Raw genomic sequence first — 20,148 nt, forward strand, 5'->3', positions numbered from 1 at the left:
ACATTGTCTAAACTTGGATCTTCTGCATATAATCTTGTTGTCCGATATTCAGATGCAGGAATTTGCCCAGGTTGTCCATCATATCGTCCTCCTTTTCCTGTTGTAAACAACTGCGGAAAACAAAGAGCTTCCAAGCTCTCTTCCCATACACTCATAGGACTTCCCTTTGCTTTTTTCATTTGAAACAACTCAATAGTGTTCCCCATCACTTCTTTTGAATGAAGTGGATGCACACTGTAATGTTCATAGATTTCTTCACATCTTAACATGTCCACTTTTTCAATTTGTCCACTTGACGTTTCAGTATTTTCTGCTAAAACTATTTCTTCTTCTCCCACATACACATTTCTATAGTACTCATTGTCTTTTATCAGATACAATGTTGCCTTTTGTGCTTTCCTAACATCCACTAACTCCTGCCAGATTTCCTTATTCTTAGGTGGCACACCATTAACGAGAATAACTAGTGGTTCACTTTCTACACTGTCTACACCAATTGTTTCAATATTTTTCTTTAAATCTAATGGTAAATACACAACTATTCCTTTTAATCCTCTTTGTAAATCTGAAGGAGGCAATATACCTGTTTTAGGCTCCATATGAACAATAGCCTGAAACGGGTGCACACATTGAATGAGAATAGACTCATAGGTGTTTAAATCTATCAATTCAGGAGGAATAGCAACTAACTCTAAATTATTATGCACAGCTCTAGTGGGCATTTTATTTTCATCTAATTTGTAATAACAATATTTACAAATACACTGATCAGAACCCAAATCAAAACAATTCTCTACCAACAAATAAGTTGCAAATTCCTTCCACTTATCATTATTTTCTTTTTCACTTTTAAAATACAGATCAACACTACTAGTCTGATTTTTATAATGAGTACGCCGACAACAAATACAAGAAAAATGTGGCCTTTCACCTGAAATCACCTTAAACTTAGTAATTTCACTATCAAAACTTTTTTTACAACTATGTTCAACATTCTCTACAACATTGTCTTCTATTAATGTCTGAGTTTCTTCACTTTCTTGTTCAGGACCAAAGTAACAAAATTCAATATCATCACAAACCTTTTTCACATCTGATACTGACCCACGCAAAAGAGCACTGTTCAACTCATTTAATTTTAGTGCTTGACTTTTTGACCTCTGACTAACTTCCGCATTTGAGTATGATGTACTGCCAACATCCTGAAATGGTGAAAAACACTTTGACAAACTTTCCTAGAAAGACAAGCCAGAGAATGACCTTGCAAACCAGTGTTATTTATTACTCTACAAGGGTCTAGGCCTTGCAAAATCTTAATCTTTTGTTTAACTCTTTTTTTAGTATATTCTCGTAAGAAATATCGTAAATGATCAATAGATTCTTGTCGTACACTACAAATACTACTGCAATCTCAAGTGAACACTGGAGCTTTACAACGTCTGCCTAGACTTCATCAGCTATCACTTCTTCTTCATATCTAGGAACCATTTTCTCTTTCAAAATTGGATGCCCATTGCTAACCTCATAAGCATGACCACTGGTGTCAACTGCATGCAACAAATCATTGGTCTGAAAATAACTCTCTTCATTAAAAAAGGCTCTGAACTTGAACTGTGTTTCCATTCCCCCAAAAAACATCACAAATATTAATTCTGTTAATTACTTTTTTCCTCTTACTTTTGGCCTTCAATAAATGGATTGGTTTATCTAACGATCGAATTCTATTTAATACTAAAATGAATAGTTTCCTTTTTACTTCAAACACCTTTTCAACAATGGATTCGGTATAGTTCTTCTTTTTATAAAATAGTGTTCTCTTTTTATATTTCTTTGTATCTCTCATCAAATTATGTACTACTCTATTATAAAATATTTTTTTGCGGATTTCTTTATACTGATTTTCTCTTCTTTTACAACAAGTTGTATCCTTTGTATGTATATTGCCTTTTTTTCCTTTCCTATTCTTTGCACTTTTTTTTGTGCTTGGAACATTTTCAGAACTTTCAACATTTTCAGTTTTTTTTCTGTCTCTAGTAATATTTTGTGGTCTTACCAGAATGTTTTCTCTTTTTAGCCACATTATGTTGGTCATCCAATACTTGTGGTTGAGTTTTTTTTCAAGTAAGTATCCTTTATCTGACCTTTTCTTCTTCTTTCTTTCTCTGGCATGATAACTTTATTTTAATGATGATAAAAAGTATCTGTAAAAAATAATCATAAGTAACTGTATATTAATAACTTTATAAATTATACTTTTCTATTACTATACAAACACATTTCATATAAATTCTGACTAAGAAATTGTAGGCTTGAAGCACAAGTGTGAAATTGGTTAGATCACTACATGCATAGTGTATATCAGTTTGAAGCACTCCATAACCCTAAAACCTGGCTCACTGCATAAGTACATACATATTAACTAAATGATTACAATACTATAAGGAGAAACAATGAGTGAATTCATAATTGGTTCACTTTTACTTTAGTAAATAGATTAGTACATGGTACATAAACAGTCACTATGGTTTTGCAACAGTACAAATTTAGAGTTTAGGGTAGTGTAGTGGTGTTTGTGTAGTGTAGGGGGTTGTACTGAGGTAGTGTTCGAGGGTAGTGCAGTGCTGTTTGGGTAGTGTAGGAGATCGTGCTGGGGTACATTTAAGGTTTAAGGTAGTGCAATGGTGTTTGGGTAGTGTAGGGGGTTGTGTTGGGGTAGTGTTTTAGGGTTAATGGTAGTGCAGTAGGGTTTGAGTAGTGTAGGGAGTCGTGCTGGGGGTAGTGTTTTAGGGTTTAGAGAAGTGCAGTGGTGTTTATGTAATGTAGGGTTGTGCTGGGAGTTCTGTTTTAAGGTTTTGAGTAGTGCAATTGTGTTTTTGTAGTGTAGGGGGTTGTACTGGGGTAGATTTAGTGTTTAGGGTAGTGCAGTGGTTTTTATATAGTGTAGGGGTCATGCTGTGGGTAGATTTAGTGTTTAGGGTAGTGCAGTGGTTTTTATATAGTGTAGGGGGTCGTGCTAGGGGTACATTTAGTGTGTAGGGTAGTGCAGTGGTGTTTATGTAGTGTAGGGGGTTGTGCTGGGGGTAGATTTAGAGGTTAGGGTAGTGCAGTGGTGTTTGTGTAGTGTAGGGGGCATGCTGGGGCACTGTTTTAGGGTACTGCAGTGGTGTTTGGATAGTGTAGGGAATCGTGCTGGGGTAGATTTAAGGTTTAGGGTAGTGCAATGGTGTTTGTGTAGTGTAGGGGGACGTGCTGAGAGTAGTGTTTCAGAGTTTAGAGTACTGCAGTGGTGTTTGAGTAGTGTAGGGGGTCGTGCTTGGGGTAGTGTTCTAGGGTAGTGTAGTGGTGTTTGGGTAATGTAGAAGGTTGTGCTGGGGTAGATTTAAGATTTAGGGTAGTGCAATGGTGTTTGAGTAGTGTAGGGGGTCGTGCTGGGGTAGTGTTTTAGGGTTTAGGATAGTGAATTGGTAAATGGGTAGTGTAGGGGGTCATGCTGGGGTTAGTGTTTTAGGGTTTAGGGTAGTGCAGTGGTGTTGGTGTAGTGTTGGGGTAGTGTTTTAGAGTTTTGGATAGTGCAGTGGTGTTTTTGTGGTGTAGGGGTCATGCTGGGGGTAGATTTAGTGTTTATGGTTGTGCAGTGGTGTTTATGTATTGTAGGGGTCGTGCTGGGGTAGATTTAGAGTTTAGGGGAGAGCAGTGGTGTTTGTGTAGTGTAGGGGGTCTTGCTGGGGTACTGTTTTAGGGTACTGCAGTGGTGTTTGGATAGTGTAGGGAATCGTGCTGGGGTAGATTTAAGGTTTAGGGTAGTGCAATGGTGTTTCGGTAGTGTAGGGGGTCATGCTAGGGTAGTGTTTTAGGGTTTAGGGAAGTGCAGTGGTGAATGGGTACTGTAGGGGGTCATGGTGGGGATAGATGTAGGGTTTAGGGTAGTGCAGTGGTGTTTGTGTAGTGTAGGGGGTCGTGCTGGGGGTAGTGTTCTAGGGCAGTGCAGTGGTGTTTGGGTAGTGTAGAAGGTTGTGCTGGGGTAGATTTAAGGTTTAGGGTAGTGCAATGGTGTTTCTGTAGTGTAGAGGGTTGTGCTGGGGTAGTGTTCTAGGGTACTGCAATGGTGTTTGGGTAGTGTAGGAAGTTCTTCTGGGGTAGATTTAAGGTTTGAGGTAGTGCAATGGTGTTTAGGTAGTGTATGGGGTCGTGCTGGGGGACTGTTTTAGGGTTTAGGGTAGTGCAGTGGTGTTTGCGTAATGTAGGGGGTCATGCTGGGAGTAGTGTTTTACAGTTTAGAGTACTGCAGTGGTGTTTGAGTAGTGTAGGGGGTCGTGCTGGGGGTAGTATTCTAGGGTAGTGCAGTGGTGTATGAATAGTGTAGAAGGTCGTGCTGGGTAGATTTAAGGTTTAGGGTACTGCAACGGTGTTTGGGTAGTGTAGGGAGTTGTGCTGGGATATTGTTAGAGGAGGGATGCAGTGGTGTTTGAGTAGTGTAGGATGTTCTGCTGGGGTTGATTTAAGGTTTAAGGTAGTGCAATGGTGTTTGGTTAGTGTAGGGGGTCGTGCTGGGATATTGTTTTAGGGTTTAGGGTAGTGCAGTGGTCAAAGGGTAATGTAGGTGGTCGTGCTCGGGGTAGATTTAGGGTTTAGGGTAGTGCAGTGGTGTTTGTGTAGGGGGTTGTGCTGGGGTAGTGTTTTAGGGTTTAGGATAGTGCAGTGGTGTTTGCGTAGTGTAGGGGTCATGCTGTGAGTAATGTTTTAGAGTTTAGAGTACTGCTGTGGTGTTTGAGTAGTGTAGGGGGTCGTGCTGGGTGTAGTGCTCTAGGGTAGTGCAGTGGTGTTTGGGTAGTGTAGAAGGTCATGCAGGGGTAGATTTAAGGTTTAGGGTAGTGCAATGGTGTTTGGGTAGTGTAGGGGGTTGTGCTGGGATAGTGTTCCAGGGTAGTGCAGTGGTGTTTGGATAGTGTAGGAGGTTCTGCTGGGGTAGATTTAAGGTTTAAGGTAGTGCAATGGTGTTTGGGTAGTGTAGGGTTTTGTGCTGGGGTAGTGTTTTAGGATTTAGGGTAGTGCAGTGGTCAATGGGTAACGTAGGTGGTCGTGCAGGGGTAGATTTAGGGTTTAGGGTAGTATAGTGGTGTTTGTGTAGTGTAGGGGGTCATGCTGGGGTAGTATTTTAGGGTTTAGGGTAGTGCACTGGTGTTTGTGTAGTGTAGGGGTAGTAGTTAGGCTACTACATGCATAGTGCATAGGAGTTTAAAATACTGCATACCCTAAAGCTGGCTCATTGCAAGAGTACATGTAACTTATATGTCTGCAAACACATCAACCAACCAAATCATTCTCTCTCAATTTTCCCAAATGGGCACTGACTCACAGTGTGATTCTAGACAAATAACAGTATTTCTTATACACGTAGTGTATAGATACTGACTGGGAAAATATAGACCTGAAAGACAAGTATAAAGATGCTTAGACTACTATTTGCATCGTGCATAAGAGTTTCAAGCACTACATGCCCAAAAGCCTGGCTCACTGAAACAATATATGTACTTATATGTCTGCAAACACAGCAACCAACCAAATCATTCTCTCTCAATTTTGCCAAAGGGACACTGACTCACAGTGTGATTCTAGACAAATAACAGTATTTCTTATAAATGCAGGGTATAGATACTGACTGGGAAATGTAGGCCTGAAAGGCAAATATGAAGGTGGTTACGCTGTCAGAAACTTGCCTGAATACTTTTTGCCACCTAGATCTTTTGTCCAGCTGCTGCATCGCGCTGTTGGAGCGCGGACACCTCCGGCTGATGGTCCCCCCTGCTGCTGCCCATAGGAGCATCACGCGGCCGCAGAGCGGGGGGACTACAGCCCCCCGAATCCTTTGCGGGATTTCCCCGTCCACCCACGCCCACTTCCGCGCCCGGAGGCACTGAAAAGAACGGCGCTTCCTCCGCGGCGCGGGACGCGCACGGGCCTCCCAGGGCACAGCCCGGGCAAAGGGCGGGCCGTCTGTGGCCGTCCGGGGCCAGAGGAGGCCGGGCTGGGCTCCCCCCCTTTATATTGGTTCCCCGGGACAAGCAAAGTAAGATTCCAACACTTCATAAGTAACATCAATGACTGGAATTCTAACAGTTTTGAACTGTGTAACATTTGTGTTAATATAATCCGTCGTGATCCGGATATTATTTTCGTACCACTAGCAGTGTAAAATAAAAATACGTAACAAAAAGATGAATTTATGTCCCAGTAAAGGCAGGAATTCCCTGGTGGGAGGGACTGTCAGAGGGACATTAGATCAGTTCATAACCAATGTCGCCTCAGTGTTATAAAGTGAGATAGCTATTACTGAGCGTCGTCTGTCCTCAGAACTGCTGTATAACAAACGTTCGTCCCTGGGTCCCATCCAGCTAGAGACCACACCACCAAATCAAGGTACAGACAAAGATTTAATTAATGACACTAGTATCCCTTCACAGTTACAAGACCTAACGGAAACAGCAGAGATAAGTATGGAGCTTAATACCAACGACCCCAACATAGGATCCCCAACAGAAATCACTTCTGAGGAGCTTACCCCACCGACATCTCTGAAGCCCACCACCAAAAAGAATATACAAAATAAATCACTGGGGTTAGGACCTCCAAATAAAAGAAAGCGCATGGGGAATAGCCAAATAGGTAGGCGCGCAAAAACACCCAAAATATTCTTGAGCCCCTTAAAGAGCCCAAGATTTGCAGTAAGGAAGACCGTGCCAGATTACTTGCCCCCACATTCCCATTCTACCCAAGACCTAATGGGAAACATTGAACACCTGGTCAAGTCTCTACTATTACCACTTGTGGAGAGAGCGAAAAGAATAGCTGAACAACTGGGGTCCATCCAGGAAGTGACTACAACCAACACCGAACCACTCAGGGAACTGCTAGCAAATAGGCAGAACCAGACCACTTGTGTACTATCCACAGGGCCGAAAATAACTAACCTATTGAATAGTGCTGATTTATTACCCTCACCCCACGAGAACACACTGGCCCCTTCGAAAACAGACACTGGCCATAGGATACCTAGGGAAGAAAGAGCCGGAGGGCAAGTCAGCAAGCCAGATAACAATCATGGAAATACTGCCAGGGTGTATCACTCTGATAAGAACGTAAGAGGAACCCCTCAACAAATAGATCTTCCTCCGGTGGCGGTCCCTTATGTCATAGTACTTACTGGGGTCCCAGAACTGGCAAAGGGGAAAACAGAAGGATACTTAGAACTTAAAAACAAAGTAGTCCACTGGCTGAGAAAGAACAGGCCACTACCCCCTAACATATATGGTGAAATCTTACATGTAAGAAGATTAGGCTGGGTGGGCCACATACCGAAAGATATACAGGGGGATGTTATTATTATTAATTTCAGGGATCGCAGGCTAACTACCCATATTAGAGACTGGTACCTTGAGAGAGGCGGGGGAGGAATATCAACACGTGATTTAAGTTACTTCTACCCCCAAGTCTTACTAATTAATCCTTCAAGACCCTGGAATCCATATATGCGTAATCCAGCAGGCCCTATTTTTAATATTTCTACCTTTAACCGATTCGCTTCACTCTCTGGATTGGAAGGGGTAGACTGACTTATTAATGAGGCGCCGAGGGATCACTATGCACCCACACATACTGTTAACGATATACAGGAAAGAAGGGACATCTGACACAAGAACTAAGGCTGCAGAGGTTGTTGTCACTGAATAGATAACCCCAAGGGGCCTGTCAATTATATCCTGGAACATAGCGGGCCTAAAGGACAAAGTAGACCTCCAAGAATGGACAGACATAGTAAACAATCATAATATACTGTGCTTCCAAGAAACCTGGACGGTCCAAGAAATTAACTTAATAGGATATCAAACCTTCAATACACCCGCTATTGTTAGTCAATATGGTCAAAATAAAGGGGGCCTGTGTATTTACATTTCAAACACAGCAGGGATCTCAATTGCTAAATTTATTTCAACAGATTGTTACCAGATTTTATTAGTTAACTGGTCAGGATTGAATAACATGGCCATTATTAACTTTTATAACAGTGCTCATGCATCCTTATGGGAAGAGATTATTAATAGTCTCAGAAGCTCGTTGACCAGCCTAGAGGAAAAAGGGGATGGTGACTTGGCACTTCTATGGGTGGTTGATTTTAATTGTACGCTCTGCACGCGCAGCGCTACTGGTACCTGTGGCCTGGGGGAGGATAGGGAAGATGCTCCAACTCACTTTATCCACTCCAGGCTGGGGGATCTGTTGAATACATTGCTATTTCATTTTGACCTAATCTACGTTAACGAAAGATGCTCACCGGCGGTAGACTTCAAACCAACATTCAATGGGAGAGGGGCAAACTCCATAATTGATTTCACCCTCTTGTCCTCCAGATATTCGGCACTTGTGTTGTCATGGGAGACACTTGATACCCCCATGAGCGATCACTATCCTATTTCTTTCTGTTTGAAAATAAAGGGAGTGGAAACAAATCCCAAGGTCATTCATAATTCCCCCATTAACCTTGCAAGCTCCAACGGCTATACCATCAAATGGGGCAAAGTAGATCCCGAAGCTTTTATTAAAAAACTGGTAATTAACATTCATGACCATATGAAAATTTGTCCCTCACTGTCCGAAGAGAATAACAAAGTTCTTGATTCCTTTAGTAAAATTACGGACGAAATTAAAAAACAACTAACAAGGAAATATAAAAATAATACCCATAAAGTCCAGGGGTGGTTTGATAAAGACTGTTCTAGGGCACATCAAAACCTGAAATGTGCCCTACACGAAGTCCCTAGATCGACGGAGTTAGTAAGGCAGACACGAAGATCTTACCATGCTGCCTTAGCCAGAAGGAAAAGAGAGCTAAAAAGCGAAACCTGGCAGAACCTTCATGAGGCATGCCTAAGGAATGACAATATAGCATTTTGGAAATCAGTTAATGCACCCTTTCTGCAAGATAAGGAAACAGACATCATCGACTTAGCTATCCCAGGGGACACCTGGGTTACGCATTTTACCAACTTATATGATAACCCTAACACAGCTGATAGCGATAAAGATACAGATAACCAAACTATACTACTTGAAGAGGTCGGTCTAGCAGATACGTTCCCACTGGGGATCGTATTCGATTACGTAGAGGTTATCAGGGAAATTAAGGAAAGCGCTCCGGGGAAAGCACCAGGCCCGGACGGTGTCCCGATAGACATATATAAATCTGAGTTAGGTCTTTGGGCACCCTTGTTAACAAATGTTCTAAACCGCTCTAATGCTTCCGGCTTTATTTCAACTTGGCCAGAAGCGATTGTCATACCAATTTTTAAAAAAGGGGATAGGAGTAACCCCGTCTGTTATCGTCCGATATCCCTATTAGATGCTTTAATCAAGGTAGCTGGCAGGATTATCCTTAATAGGCTGCAGGTCTGGGCGGAGGAAAATGATATTATTACCAACTTACAATATGGTTTCCGTACAGGCAAGGGCACTATTGAACAGGGCCTAAACTTAGCACTACTAACAGCTAAATATACTCAAGCCAAGAGAGGAAACGTATTCATTACATTTGTAGACTTAAGCTCCGCGTTTGACTGCGTGGACCACTCCATGTTATGGAAGACTCTTAGGGATATGGACATAGACCAACAGATTCTATCATTTATCAAGGAATTGTATAGGGACGCAGGGGCCCGGGTACGGTATGGGAGGAGGGGAGAATGTTCTGTCAAATTTTACATAAGAAGAGGTGTGAAATAAGGGTGTATCTTAGCGCCCTTTCTCTTCACATTGTACATCAATAGCGTAGGACAATATCTAAAGGAATTTCAGTTTGACTACCCTTCTGTGGCAGGAAGCCCGATTCCCATTCCTTTGTATGCGGATGACGCCGCAATCATGTCACGAACTGTCATTGGCCTACATAGGGCAGTGGTTAAATTTGCAGAATATATGAGTACTCGAGGGCTAATAATCAATGTCTCAAAAACATATTCTATGACCTGTGGTACCACGACAAGACCTAGTAGGGCAATCTTCCTTGATAAAAATAAGATCGAGAATACTAATAGATTCTCTTATTTGGGAATTAACTTTGATAGCTGAGGAACATGGAACGCGGCGGTGTTCGCAAAAAAATTGGCCTTTTTTAGGGCCAACGGTGCCCTGATAAATTTTGCCAGAAAATTGGGTGGGCGACCGGTGCACGAACTTATAAAACCAAATGTGCTCCTACTGGCATCTATGGGGCTGGGATCTGGGGGATTGTCCAGGTAGAAAAGATTCAATACTGTGAAAATTATTTCATCCACTACCTATTAGCAGCCCCTAAATCCATGCTCAATTATTTCAGCCATAGCGAAGTTGGGCTACCATATATCTCGGACACGATTAAGTCCTCTCCATTGCTTTTATGGCACAAAATTTTGGTAACGCCGGAAACGACCTTAAATAGAGATATCGTTACTGATTGTCTGTCGCTAGATGGAGTTGCAAATATAAAATGGATAAATTATATAAAAACTATGATGTCTGATATTGGGCATAGAAATTTTTTTTGACACCCCAACAAGCATGGAAAGGGTACCTAGACGTACCCTCAAAAACCGGATCCTGGAACATCTGGATAGAAAAGGTGGTTATCTGAAAAGGGTAAACACACGCCATGGCGAATCAGCTACTTATCTCTCATGTAGGGATACAGCCTTACTTACTATTAGACCGAAGCTGTTATTCACGAATGTTGCTGACTAGGTTCCGTGTTGATACTTACTTTCGCATGGTAACATTTCCCGAACGTAACGACTGGTCTAAATTTTTGGTGAAGTGCCCATCCCATCAATCTAACATCCATTGCATCTTGTTTTGCAAATTTTATGAGACTCCCAGCAAAAGGTTTCTAAAACCGATCCTTACAAATTGGGGAATAAGGGGATGTAGAGCGGCATTCCTTAAATTAAAACAATTGGAATCTGAATTCATCATAAAAGCGGTCTCCTCCTATTTAAGGATATTTATTAGTCTCAGGAACACTATGTGATATATGTGCAGCACACTGTTTTTCTTCTCTTTACCTATTCTGTTTGCATTAGGAATATCATATGATCCCATGTAATTAATGTAACATAGTATTGGTTCAGAAAAATGTTGGCAGTGCACATGTATAAATGTGTATGATCATCCTATCCTAATCCTGAGTTTGGTTCAAATGAAATAACCTGCCCGCTGTCACCTCTGATGATTTATTACCTTGTACATAATCTCAATTTCTATTTTTATCCTTTTTTACTTTTTTAATTGTACAGATTGTTTTTAAAAAAAAATGTCTTTTAACATGTGCTTTTATGATTTTACAACTGAAAAATCGAATAAAGCTTATTTTGATTTTGACTTTGAGGTGGTTAGACTACTACTTGCATAATGCATAGGAGTTTCAAGCACTGCATGCCCTAAAGCCTGGCACACAGATTGTGTTAATCAGTCTCTCTAGTGAGAAATTATGTTCAATGTCTCCTGCTCCATGTTTCCCATTTTCCTTTATGAGCCTCGGAGGAAACAACATCCATTTCAGATTGGAGATGGTAATTGGGATATATTTAACAAAGGATTCAACAACAAATTGTAAGACTGTGATAAACACAGCTATCTGTATGTCTTCATTTAATCACTAAATGAATTTGCAATTTAAGTTAAGCACATTTTTTTATATTTTTTGCTTAAATGGTTCAATTGTTTGTAGTGAAGTAACTACATTAACCATAATGCACCAGGAATATGGTGTAGTAATCACTGTGCACTAGAGATAAAAGAAGGCTTAACTGTATGCACAACATCCCGTGAACAAGCCTCAAGCCGAGGTGAAACGCGTTAGGCATTGGTCATAACCTTTGAAATAAAGACGCTGTAATTTTCTAACAAGAAGACTCGAGTGAGTGTGTTTTTATCATGCCAAGTTATAAGATTGGTTGCTACTGAATCATTTTCGACCTGACCCTGTTGAAAGGAAACCTTGAAACTACTCGGAAAACGACCGGAAAATGGCTTGCAGCACTGGTGAAAAGGCAGCAGCTCGCATAATCGCATGAGGGGCAGAGCGATAATAATCACACCGGAGGGCAGGAAGCCGAAATCGGGAACCGGTAAGAGCAACGCGAGCAAGGCGATAAACAGTGCGCATTTCATAGTCGTTTCTCGTAAAGCTTGGAAAAGGTTTCCGCAAGCGATTAAGAGGCATCCCGTTTAGAATTCAAAACTGCTAGCTCTGAAAAAGCACCCATGCCATTGGATTAGAGCAAGAAATATAAACAAACTAACAACATAAGATTTTAAAGGCAAAAATTAAACCTTCAGAATCAGGAACATTCTCAAGAGCGAAAGCAGTGGGACTCGAGCATGTTATAAACACTGCGCAATTAATGAATGATAAAGGTTAGAAGTGACCATGGAAGAAAGAGAGGCAAAAAGAATTGCGGAGATTTATGATTTATTCACAGCCATTCCTACAAAACGACCAGAGAGGGGACAAATTGCCACACCAGCAAATACCAACAAAGAGAAGTTAAGATACTGGGAGAGGCTCTCTAAAAAAGAAATAAACAAATGGTGGGAATTACTCATCCTACAAAAATATGTGGAAGTAAAACGGATACCACGAGGCTTGCACCTCACCCTAATGCCCAGTCATCAAGACACGAGTGGGGATCTACTCCAAGAATGGGGGGAGCACTTACTAGAATCCTTGACAGGATTAATGCTAATTCTCATAAAACATATTGACAAGGAAATTAAAAATGAGCTGAAAACAGTGGAAGAAGAGATAAACAAACGTACCCTGACTGATGAACAACAGAAGCTCAAAGCACAGATTTGGAAAAACACGAGGCCAGAGTCAAGCAACGAAAACAATTAAAATTTCAAAGGGACAAGGCTGACTTTGAAGAGGGACGGATTTTTACTTTTGGTAATCAGTATGAAAATAGGAAAAAGAAGGCACAAACTAAGACAACAGGAGAGGAAACCTCAAGCTTCGAATCAATATCCAGTACGGATGTCAGTGAAGCGGAAGAGACCCCCCCAACAAGTGTCAGAACAGACAAAAAAAATCAATTTTTTTAATGGAAATGCGGTTGGTGCTGGAACAACAAAACAAAGGAAGCCAACCGAAACGAGGCACAGGGAGGGGACGCAGCAGAGGGGCTGCAAGAAAACCAGATGAGGCCAGAGAGGAAAGGCCAGATCCAAAGGAAGATATATGGTCAAAAGACAGACTGAGACAACCACGAAAGTGACTTCACAGAATCAAGTATCCCAAGAATTGAACATAATAAACTTATCAACTAGGACTCTAACACCAGTAGAGGAAGAAACCCTCAGAAAAGGTCTTAACTTCTGTCCCACTTCCCACCTCAACATTGCCGAAACCCGCATTGATGTGTATAAATACACAAGGAAACTGAAGTTAGCCAAACTCCATGCGGAGAAACCTGGGCAAATCCACACTTACAAGCATGCTAAGTGTGGAAGCCATTCCGGGACTTGATGCACTAATGACTATGGACACAACCTCTTTGTCCCAGGAAGAACAAGCCTTAATGGAGATCGAGGAGACAATACAGATGGAAGGAGAAGGAGAAGTGGCCTAAAATTAAAATCCAAATTTAATCCAAATCTACCATCTGGGAACAAAATAGACACGTTCCACGATCTAATAGTAGAAGAGTTATATAAAATCTAAGTATGGGCAAAATTTGTGAATTCGCGTTCCGCGAATTGGTGCGAAATGGCAAAAAATCCACGAGTTTGCGAGTTTTCCCGCAAACTTGCGGATTTTTTTGCCATTTGCACGAATATGTGACCACGTGTGCCTGTAACTTTGCCAGCGCGCCAAAATACGCTGAGGTCCCTTGAGTGAGCTGGCCATTATAGTGGGGACGGGCGGGAAGACGTTTCATACCACTAGTGTCTGGTGGACGGGGCCAAACGGGTGGGTCTTCTATGCGAGTTCACATGCATCTTGTTTATAAAGGGTCAGAGACTGAGCCGAGCACCAGATGAGGAGAAAGCAGCCTCCTGGTCACAGGAGCTACACGGGGATGGCGCTCGGGAAACTCATGGATGCAAAAATACGTTTGGCACAGGACCCCAGAATCCTTCAGATGTCCAAGATAGCTCTGCTGCGCGTTTTGGTACAAAGCCATTCTGATCCTGCTCAGTGGGTTCAGGTGCATGCAGCTGCTGCTGCTGGACAGGTGCATGCAGCTGCTGCTGCTGGACAATGTCCCATCTCATACTAAACTGCCCCATACAGGCATTTGCTGACCCTGGGTAGTAGGGTGCAGTGGCATGCCTGTGCTGCACGCGTGGTACATGCGCATACCGGTGCCAGGGGGACACGTGTTTATTGGTGCTGTATAGCAAGTTATGACTTTACATTTTGACTGCACCAGATGGTGGTACCACCTACACGGATCAGGAGCATCCAAGCACCAGACTTCATGGTGCAAGAGCATAATTGTCCTGTGCGGGTCGGGTATATATGTACTGGGGGCAGGGGGACACTTAGCACAATGTGGGCTCACACCTAGAGGGCTCCCAGGCAATTAAGCACAAATGATTTTCATACTGAGAGGGCTCCGGGGCTGTTAAGCAGCGCGGGGGCTCACACCCATTGGGCCCTGGGGCAGTTCAGTAGCGCGGGGGCTCACAACCCATGGGCAGCTCAGCAGCGCGGGGGCTCACACCCACAGGGCTCCAGGGCAGTTTAGCAGTGCCACGCTCTGGTTCATCACTGTCACCCTCTGGTTCACCACTGCCACCGTCTGGTTCACCACTGCCACCCTCTGGTTCATCACTGCCACCCTCTGGTTCATCACAGCACTCTCTGGTTCACCACTGCAACCCTCTGGTTCACTTCTGTCATCCTCTGGTTCATCACAGCACCCTTTGGTACATCACTGCCACCCTCTGGTTCATCACAGCACCCTCTGGTTCATCACAGCACCCTCTGGTTCACCACTGCCACCCTCTGGTTCACCACTGTCTCCCACTGGTTCACCACTGCCACCCTCTGGTTCATCACTGCCACCTTCTGGCTCACCTCTGCCACCCTCTGGTTCACCTCTGCCACCCTCTGGGTCACCTCTGCCACCCTCTGGTTCATCACTGCCAACCTCTGGTTCACCACTGCCACCCTCTGGTTCACCACTGTCACCCTCTGGTTCACCACTGCCACCCTCTGGTTCATCACTGCCACCCTCTGGTTCACCACTGCTACCCTCTGGTTCACCACTGTCACCCACTGGTTCACCACTGCCACCCTCTGGTTCATCACTGCCACCCTCTGGATCACCACTGCCACCCTCTGGTTCATCACTGCCACCCTCTGGTTCACCACTGCACCTTCTGGTTAATCACAGCACCCTCTGGTTCATCACTGCCACCCTCTGGTTCATTACAGCACCCTCTGGTTCACCACTGCCACCCTCTGGTTCATCACTGCCACCCTCTGGTTCACCACTACCACCCTTTGGTTCATCACTGCCACCCTCTGGTTCACCACTGCCACCCTCTGGTTCACCACTGCCACCCTCTGGTTCACCACTGCCACCCTCTGGTTCACCACTGCCACCCTCTGGTTCACCACTGCCACCCTCTGGTTCACCACTGCCACCCTTTGGTTCATCACAGCACCCTCTGGTTCACCACTTCCACCCTCTGGTTCACCACTTCCACCCTCTGGTTCACCACTGTCACCCTCTGGTTCACCACTGTAGATTATGGGGAGAAAGCACACCTGCCCAGCCTCAACTGAGACAAATTAATTTGGGGCTGGTTAGTGTGTTACTGAATTTGAGCTTCAAGTCCAGCACCTGCTTCCTTATCTGTAAGTGCTTCCTGTTGCGGTTTAATTTTTGTGACAGGAGCATAGTGCCATACTTGTAACTATTCTCTGACCCTGCTTCGAGGGTCAGAGCAGGGTCAGAGAATAGTTGCAAGTAGGCAACGAACTCTGGAGGCGACGCTCAGGAAGCACTTACAGGGTTACAGCAGGTGCCCAAGTTGAAGTTAATTTCTTTGTAACCATTTTGTAAATGGTTACAAAGAAATTAGCTTCAACTTTGGCACCTGCTGTAACCCTGTAAGTTCCTCATGCACTTCAGTTTTGCAAAATCCGTTCCGCTCGCGATTTCGCAGAGTTTTCTGCAATTTCGCGAGATTCACGGATCGCGAAATTGCAGAAAATACGCAAATTCCGCGAGCCGAAATGAATTTTCCGCCCATACTTAATAAAATCACACCAAATAAAGGCCATAATAATCTAACCAGGAAGGAATCGGATATTCTACGAACACTAGAACAAAATAAAACTATCGAAATAAAACCGGCCGACAAAGGCGGAAATATAGTCATTCTTAACAAGACGGAATATATAACAGAGGCGGAACACCAACTAAAGGATCAGAATTGTTACCAACTATTAGATACAGATCCTACAAAAGAATTGCAAATAACAGTGACAAAACACCTAATGGAATGGCGTCAGGAAGGTTTGATAAACGCGGATGAACATAAATATTTGGAGAACAGACATCCAACAATACCAACCTTCTATTGCCTCCTAAAAGTTCATAAATGCCAAGAAAAACCGCCGGGCAGGCCAATCGTATCCGCCAACAATTCTTTGTTAGAACCAATATCAAATTACATCGATCAGTTCCTTGCTCTATTAGTAAAAGACCTAAAATCCTATTTAAAAAATATTACAGATCTCCTCAAAAAGCTTGAAACACTTGTTTGGCAACCCACATACAAATTAATAACCATGGATGTGGTTTCATTCTACACGAATATCGAAAATAAAATTGGGATTGATGCCTGCAAATATTATCTAGGCAAGAGAAATATCAAATACAGAGAACATAACAGAATGCTAAATGAAATGATCTCATTGTGCTTACATAATAATATCTTTCTTTTCAACAAGAAGATTTATAAACAAATACAAGGCTGCGCAATGGGATTTTCATTTTCACCCAATTATGCGAACCTCACAATGGGGTGGTTCGAGCAAAACAAGGCATGGAATACGGCAAACTATGAATGGACACAAAAAATCTTATTATGGCTGAGATTCATAGATTATTTATTTATCATCTGGAATGGAACAACTGAAGAATTTGAACAATACTTTGAGAAGATGAACAACAGTGTAACAAAACTCAAATTCACTTTTGATATTAGCTCGGAAAGAGTTGTGTTTCTAGACACAGAAATTTATGTCGATAAAAACTCTCTACAAACCACACTGCACAGGAAAGCCATGGCAACGCATGCCACCCTGCATGGGAAGAGCTTTCATAATGAGAAACTGAAGAACAGCATCCCATATGGAGAGTTTTTACGACTAAAAAGAAATTGCTCCACTGATCAAGACTTCCAAGAACAAAGCAAGAAAGCCACACATCGTTTTCTCACAAGAAAGTATCCACCAAAAGTGGTTGAGAAATCTCTAAAAAAGGTAGTGGATCAAGATCGTAAAGAAATCTTGCACAGGGAAAGAAAAGACAAAACTGAGAACAATACCATCAGGCTAATCACCACATTCAATGCTGAGAACAAACAATTAACAAGAATTGTACTGAAACATTGGGGAATCCTAAAATCTGACCAAACATTGACAAAACTGATTGGAGATCACCCCAACATCACCTATCGAAGGGCTAAAAACATAGATCAGCTAGTCCACAGCCATTTCAGTGAACAACCAAATAGGACCTGGCTACAAAGAGAAGGATTCTGGCCATGCAAGCACTGCAAGGTCTGTAAAATAGCCAAACCTATGAGAGAACTTGAGATTGGCAGAGGAAGAAAATGGACCATACGTCAACATCTAACTTGTAAAAGTACTTTTGTGGTCTATTTGGTAGAATGCCCCTGCCACATGAAATATATAGGCAGTACGATATTCGAAGTGAAAAAAAGAATTTTGGAGCACACACGAGCCACTACCCACAAAGACCGCACAAATGCAATTGCCAAACACATGGAAAAATACCATGACAACAACTGGGAGACACTACGATATTGTGCCATTGATCAAATACCTGCGTCAGAAAGAGGGGGCAATTGAGTCAAAACCCTCCGACAAAGAGAATCAAAAAACATCATTCATCAATTTCAGGACTCTAGACCCGAGAGGTCTCAATCAAAGTGAAGAATTATACGCCCATTTATGATAAAAATAAGTATCACATTGTTGGATTGATAACCAATGGGAAGAGTCAAAAGAATTCAAACTCACTGGAGAGTGACAAAATATCCCAATTGCCATCTCCAATCTGAAATGGATGTTGTCTCCTCCCAGGCTCATAAAGGAAAATGGGAAACATGGAGCATGAGACATTGAACATAATTTCTCACCAGAGAGACTGATTAACAAAGGATTCAACAACAAATTGTAAGACTGTGATAAACACCGCTTTCTGTATGTCTTCATTTAATCACTAAATTAATTGGCAATTTAAGTTAAGCACAGTTTTTATATTTTTTGCTTAAATGGTTCAATTGTTTTTAGTGAAGTAACTACATTAACCTTAATGCACCAGGAATATGGAGTAGTAATCACTGTGCACTAGAGATAAAAGAAGGCTTAACTTTATGCACAACATCCCGTGAACAAGCCTCAAGCCGAGGTGAAACACGTCGGGCATAAGCTTTGAAATAAAGTCGCTGTATTTTTCTAACAAGAAGACTCGAATGAGTGCGTTTTTATCATGCCAAGTTATAAGATTGGTTGCTGCTGAATATATATATATGTCATGTGATCAAGGCTATCTTTAGCCGAAACGCGTCATGGCGGACTGGTGCTGGGCTAGCACTTAATAAAAATATTTGCACCTTGTCTGGGTCTCGCTGCTCCTGTTTTTCTGTTCGACAGTGACTGCTGTTGCTGACTACTTCGACGCGGGAGCACCACGTACCTCATATATATATATATTCACTGAAAAAACCATAGGTTATAGACCATATATAGTTAGGAATTCGCATTTACAAAACCTTATTTTACTCACACAAAACCATTGAAATTCCATATATAGTTAGTTGCACTAACTATATATCGCGCACCCGCAATCCACTGCTGATGATGTCACATATTACATCATTCATGACATGGTCAGTGACATCACTGATGACATCACTGATGACATCTCAAATGACATCACTGATGACATCTCAAATGACATCACTGATGACATCTCATTTGACATTACTGATCACATCACTGATGATATCATTCATGTGATAATACGATGAACCTCTTCAGACTCTAATATAACCTTAGATACAATCAGTGTAAACAGACACTCACAGACTGTCACTCATCCATGGAGTTACTCACACACCTAGTCAGTCATGCAAAGAATCAATCACACCTCCATTTCCTCAACTATACAGTTATACAAACTTTACTTATTCAAACATATACTAACACATATTTACTCTCTTATACAATCCCTGATACAAGTTCACAATGATCCATACAGCCACTCACACATTCACTGGCTCTTATGCACAGTTATTTATATATGTCAACTCTCACATGTACTGTGTTTTACATATGTACTTACTTTGACATGTAGCACTGAGATATCCATTCACTCACCAATACACTCATGCACACAGTCAACCGCCCATACAGCTGTTTCCACATGCACTTTTGAAACCATACATCTAGTGAATCAACTGCTCACACATCTATGCACAGAGTCATACACCTCCCAGCCACCCACACACACACTCAGTCTCCCATACAAATACTTGGGCAACCAATCAATAACCCATATAGTTACTCATATAGCTACTTATCAACACATGCAACAGTTTACAGAACAACAGACATAATGATGCACAAATTAAGACAGTTTAGTCACTAACTCATGCACTCAGTGAGACACATTTAATCACTCACTCATACAGTCAGTCATGCACCTACTAAATCCTTCATCCAGACACTTATACATCCACTCATTCTTCAATATGTAAGACATATTTTAACTTTACAGAAACATACAGTCACTGGATGTTGTCATCAGTGATGTCATCAGTGATGTCATTTGAGATGTCATCAGTGATGTC

Source organism: Lissotriton helveticus, chromosome 6, assembly GCF_964261635.1.
Source record: "Lissotriton helveticus chromosome 6, aLisHel1.1, whole genome shotgun sequence".
NCBI lineage: Eukaryota > Metazoa > Chordata > Amphibia > Caudata > Salamandridae > Lissotriton > Lissotriton helveticus.